Genomic DNA, 6563 nt, shown 5'->3' on the forward strand with positions numbered 1-6563 from the left:
ATGGATGGATGGATGGATGGATGGATGGATGGATGGATGGGTAGGTGGGTGGATGGATGGATAGATGGATGGATGGATAGGTGGGTGGGGTGGTGGATGGATGGATGGATGGAAGGGTGACTACATTAATGGTGTCCTATAATATTTTTTCTTTTTCATCCTCTGTGATGCAGTCAGAGTGGATTTCAGAGAAATTTGGGCATATTATCCTGGAATTCAGGAGAGAGTTTATGGATAGAAACAGAAACCACAGAGTTGAAATTAGCAGCTGCGAAGTATAGAACTCAGCAGGTCTGTTACACATGGGCTCCTAGTGGCTGTGGGTGTTATTCACCCACGTGCCCTCACAGCATCTCTCTGAACTGTTATTATCTCCAGTGATAAATACACTTCATGGGCAGCTAGGTGGTGTGCTCCAAGCCACACCCCGCTGATGAGGACAGAGCCATGATTCCTACCTGGGTTATCTAGTCTCAGATAACCACTGGACACGTACTGCCTCACACACCCTACACAGACACTGAAAAGTTAAACTGTTAGCAGGGAAGGAAGAAGAGGAGACTGTTGGAAGTCACCCCAAGAGGAGGTAGCCAATCTTACCAAAGCAATGCAAACCAACAAAACGTGCTAATTTACACCTTAGAAAAGCATGGAGTAGGGCTGGCCTGATATATCTCAGCTGACTAAAGCACCTGCTTAGGCACAGCGCCGTGGCCGGGGTTTGATTACCAGTGTGGCCTGTTGTGCTGGCCCAGCCCCTGGGGCACGCTGAGTCACAATTGAGACTGGGCGTGGTGGCGCGCCTCTACTCCCAGCGCTTGGGAGGCTGAAAACAGGAGGATCACTAGAGTCTAATCTATGTAGTGAGACCCTGTAGACCCTGTCCCAAATATAGAAAAAAAAGGAAGGAAGGAAGGAAGGAAGGAAGGAAGGAAGGAAGGAAGGAAGGAAGGAAAGAAAAGAAAAGCATGGGGCAAAGCAATTGCAAATGCCCAGGCTGAGGAGGGCAGTGTAACTGGCACCTCTAGACATTACACAGATGGATCTAATTTACTGAGAAAGCACCTTGGTGGCAAGAAGCTGATAGGAAAAAGAAAGGGCAGCCTTGGCGTAACTGACAAGGAGGTGCTAGCAAACTCTTTTTTTATCCATTATTTATCTGCTGTATGCCCCCATTTCCCCATGAGTCCTACTTTCATGGGGAAATGGGGGCATACAGCAGATAAATAATGGATGTAGCACAAGGTCTGGAATTGTCAGGGCACAATACCCTCCCCGCTAGCTGGTTCATCAACAGTGTACCCAAGGAAAAGGAGACTGAATTCTTTGTGTGTATGCGCATGAGTGAGGAAATCCATGGATGAGTTTGTGGGTAGATGGGTGGATACCGAGAGATGCAGATATAGCATGTACAGATACCTTTACAGATTTTCCTTCTCCTCCTGTCTTGTACAAATCCTACTTTTGCCTTTTCTAGAATCAATGCTTTAGTTTTTCTTGTTATACAAAGAAAATCACATACTACAGTTATATATGTGTGCTGAAGGGATTCTTTGATAGTAAACATTAATATCCCCTTTTTAAAAATGTGTTTTCTCACACACACACACACACACACACACACACACACACAAAGGGCTGGTGAGATGGCTCAGTGGTCTAAAGCACCTACTTAGAACAAGCTTAGCAAAGCACAGGGACGGCGGTTCAATCCCCCAGCACCACATGCCAGCCAGCCCCGCCCCCTGGTGGGCTGAGCTGGCCACACACACACACACACACACACACCAAAAAAAAAACAACAAAAAATGTGTTTTCTCTAGGCACATTTCTAATAGCACAAGCCTGTAATCCCAGGATTCTGGAGGTTGAGGCAGGAAGGTCCAATGAGTTCAAGGCCAGATTGAGCTATATAAGGAGATCCTAACTCAAACAAAGAAAAGTAACAAGAATGGAAGTAAGGTCACACACCTATAATCCCAGCACTATAAGGCTGAAGGTGGAAGATCTTCACGAGTTCAAAGGCAGCCTGGGCTACATAGTAAGAGCTTGTCTAAAAAAACAAAAAAGCTGGACATGGTGGTGCACGCCTGTAATCCCAGCACTCAGGAGGCTGAGGCAGGAGGATCACTGCAAGTTCAAGACCGGTCTGAGCTACCAAGGGAGCCCAAGGCCAGCCTGAACTGCATAGTGAGACCCTGTCTGCAAAAGACAAACTATGGCCAGGGAGATGGCTCAGTGGAATAAACACTTCCCTGAAAAAGACAAACGAAACAAAGATCCAAGCAATATGATATCTGACCCCGACAAAACTAATAAGCATGATAATTTTTTCATTCAACAGGCATTTATTAAGCAATATTATTGCCAAAACCTATGTTGAATGCTAGAAATAATACTGGGAGCCAGGCCGCCTCGCCCTCTGGGAGCTCACAGCGCCACTAGGCGGCAGGCATTAACACTAATAACTACACACGTGTCAAGGTCAGACTTGACAAGCACTGTGAGCGTTGACACAATCTAAATGTTCAGCAAGCGCGAAGGGGTTGAAAATACACAGCAGCTACACGGTAGGCAGTGAAGCCTGTAAGTCATCCCCTTGTGCAGCAGAGCAGAAGCCAAGCTCTCCCTGGGAACAGGCGGAATAAAGGCTCCATTCCCCAGGTTCCCCTGTAGCAGGTGGACGTAGGACTGCGTTTCGGCCAACGAGGCGCAAACAGAGGTGGCTCAGGCTGCATGAGGGAAGAGCCTATTACTTCCTCCTTCTTCTGAATGAAATGTGAACACAGTTACACAGACGTGACCGAGAGGGAAAAGCAAAAAGATGGAAGGGACCCAGACCCCAGCAGCAGGCCTCATGTATGACAGAAGTCACTTTTTATCCTTGAAAACATTGTTACTCCACAGTGACACACTGTTTCAAAAGCCAAACAAATGTCTCAACTACTCAAAAACAGATTGCCACCATTTACGGATTCTAAAATGCATTTTTAGCACCTCTGATCCTGGGTGTGTCATACAGTGTTACTTTAAAACAAACTTTTACCATTATTAAGCATTAAACCAGGGGCTGGTGAGATGGCTCAGTGGTCTAAAGCACCTACTTGGAACAAGCTTAGCAAAGCACAGGGACCGCGGTTCAATCCCCCAGCACCACATGCCAGCCAGCCCCGCCCCCTGGTGGGCTGAGCTGGCCACACACACACACATATAAATAAATAAATAAAATTTAAAATAATAATAATAATAAAGATTTAAAATTTAAAAAAAAAAGAGCAAGGCTGAAACCATCACAATACCTAATTTCAAATTTTATTATGAAGGCCAGACATGGTGATGCACACCTATAGTCCTAGCACTCTGGGGGCTGAAGCAAGAAGATCACCATGAGCCAGAGACCAGTCTGGGCCACATAATGACTTCAAGGTCTGGATGAAGTACATCATGCGACCCTGTCTAAAAAAGGAAGGAAGGAAGGAAGGAAGGAAGGAAGGAAGGAAGGAAGGAAGGAAGAAGGAAAGAAAGAAAGAAAAAACAAAAGAAAGAAGGAAAATAAAAGGAGAGAAAAAGAAAGCAAATTATATTACAGAGCCACAGTAGTAAAAACAGCATGGCATTGGCGCAAAGATGAACATGTTGGCCCTTGCAGTAGAGGACATAGAAACGCACTTGTGCACCCACAGTTATCCCATTACTGAAAACCTGAGGGGGCCAGCGAGATAGCTCAGCAGATTAAAGCGCCTGCTTAGGCAAGCTTGGGCAGGCGCGGGGACCACAGTTTGATCTCTTACACCACATGCCATGCCAGCTGCTCCCCCAGGGCAGACTGAGCCGGCCACAGAGTCCAGGCAGTGGCGCACGTCTGTAATCCCAGCACTGGGGAGGCTGAAAGCAGGAGGATCACTATGAGTCCAAGCTGCGTGGTAAGACCCTGTAACAACCAAATACATTTTTTAAAAAAAGAAAGAAAGAAAAGGGAAAGGAGCTGAAAATACACATTGAAGAAAAGAAAGCCTATTTAGTAGTTGTGCTAGGAACGCTGAATATCTTTATGGAGAAGGTTATAATTAGTCCCTATCTTTCACCCCGAACTAAAATCAATTCAATGGGCTGGGTATGTAGCTGGGTGGTACAGTGCTTGCCTGGCATGCACAAGGCTCTGACTTCAATCCCTCATACCACAAAAATAAATAAATAAATAAATTCAAAATGGATCAAAGGCCAAGATATAAAACCTGAAACTTCAAAACTGTTAAAACAAGGGCCAGTCAAATAGCTTAGCTGATTAAAGCACCTACAAGCAGGCGCAGGGGCTGGGGGTTCGATCCCCAGGCCTACTGTGCCAGCTCTGCCCCCGGGGCATGCTGAGATAGCAATTGATACTGGGTGTGGTGTCGCGGGCCTGTAATCCCAGCTCTTAGGAGGCTGTAAGCAGGTGGATCACTACCAGTCTGATCTGGTAGTGAGACCCTGAACACCCTGTAGACTCTTCCCTAAAATAAAATTTTTTAAAAAGTTAAAACAGAGAAGAAACACTTGAAGCCATAAGCACCATCAAAGATATCTTGAATGAGGCTCTAGTAGGACAGGAAATAATAGCAAGAACTGACATGATGGCATTGCATTAAAATATTTCTGTAGGGGCTGGTGAGATGGCTCAGTGGTCTAAAGCACCTACTTAGAACAAGCTTAGCAAAGCACAGGGACCGCGGTTCAATCCCCCAGCACCACATGCCAGCCAGTCCCGCCCCCTGGTGGGCTGAGCTGGACACACACACACACATACACACACACATAAATAAATAAATAAAAATTTTTTTAAAAAAAATGTTTCTGTAGAGTACAAGGAACAACTAACAGAGGGAAGAGACAGTCTGCAGAATGGGAGTCTTCAACAGCTGCTTCTCTGACGGAGGATTAATGCTCAAATTTCTAAAAAACTCAAAATACCATCAAACAATAGCATAATCAGTCAAGAGCATGTGACACGAACGGTCATGAAAGGAACAGTCATTTCACAAATGGCCAATATGAAACAAACATGTTCAACATCTACAGCCATTTAGGAAAATGCAAAGAAAACTACACTGCAAATTTCCGCCCACTACACCTTTCTGCCATATTTTTCTTTTCACTTTTTGTTCTTGTTGTTTTTTGGTTTTGAGGCAGCATCTCACTATGTAGTCCTCCAGACTGGCCTTGAACTCACAGCAATCCTCCTGCCTCAGCCTCCTGGGTGCTGGCGTTACAGGCGTACGCCACCACACCCTCCTGTTGCCCTGCAGCTCACCGACCACGGACTTAAATCTCTGAAACTGTGAGACTGTCATTTAGATCTTTCTACTGGGGAAGTTATAGGGCCGGCCAGATAGCTCAGCAGGCTAAAGCACCTGCTTAGGCAGAGCACAGGGGCCAGGGTTGGATCCCCCGCTCCACAAGCCACGCAGGTCCTGCCCCTGGGGTGAGCTTTGATTGAGACTGGGTGTGGTGATGGCAGCTGTAATCCCAGCACTTGGGAAGCTGAAAACAGGGGGATGACTATGAGTCCTATCTGTGTAGTGAGACCCTGTAGACCCTCTACTAAATACATTTTTAATGTTGGAGAGGCTGTGGAGGGAAAGAAACCCTTCTCCACTGCTGGTGGGAATGTAGACTGGTACAACCGTTATGGAAATCAGTGTGGAGACTCCTTAGAAAACTTGGACTGGAAATCCCATTTAATCCAGCTATTTCTCTACTGGGAATTTTCCTAGAGGATCTGAAAACATCATATCATAGTGATATATGTGTGCCTATGTTTAGAGCTGCACAATTTGGGATAGTCAAATCTTGGAAACAACCAAGATGCCCATCACCTGAGGAATGGATGAAAAAGATGTGGTATTTTTATACAATGGAGTATTACTGAGCTATAAAGAATCATAAATTCAAAGCCTTTATTTTTAAGTGGATGCCACTGGACGATATACTCATAAGTGAAATAAACCAGACACACATGTGTAAATATCATATAGTTTCCCTAGTATAAGAAGTCAAAAGAAGAAATACAAATAGAAAGGTATAACATAACTAAAAGGACAGCAAGAACTTGAAGACCAGAAAATGAAAAGAGAGCAAAGAGAAGAGCTAGGAAAACATGACAGTGGAAGACATACAGTTATATGTAGAAAATGGGTAAGGCAATGACCCTGAGAATCTTCAGAAGATTTTTGAATCTAACAGTTAACTGGAATGATTCTCACCCTGACTAACTATATATACAGACACCTGTAAACTAAGCAACTGCACTGAAGATGGCAATTTGTAATAGTAGGTTCATGCTCGCAGTGCCTGTCATTCTGGTCTTCTGAATACGGGCTGCTTGTCATGACATACCAGTTGCTGCCATGCGGTCTCTCGGGTAGATGACTATCCAAAAAGAAGCGGGTGGTGAACGAAGGCAGGAGACAGGAAAAGGAATGTTGCAGGACTGTCCTGCTACAAGGTTGTATATGGTTAGATTTCTGGACTTATATGCAAACATAAGAATTATATAATTCTTTATGCCTATTTTTAAAATATAT

This window comes from Octodon degus, unplaced genomic scaffold (assembly GCF_000260255.1).
Source record: "Octodon degus isolate 3935 unplaced genomic scaffold, OctDeg1.0 scaffold00268, whole genome shotgun sequence".
NCBI lineage: Eukaryota > Metazoa > Chordata > Mammalia > Rodentia > Octodontidae > Octodon > Octodon degus.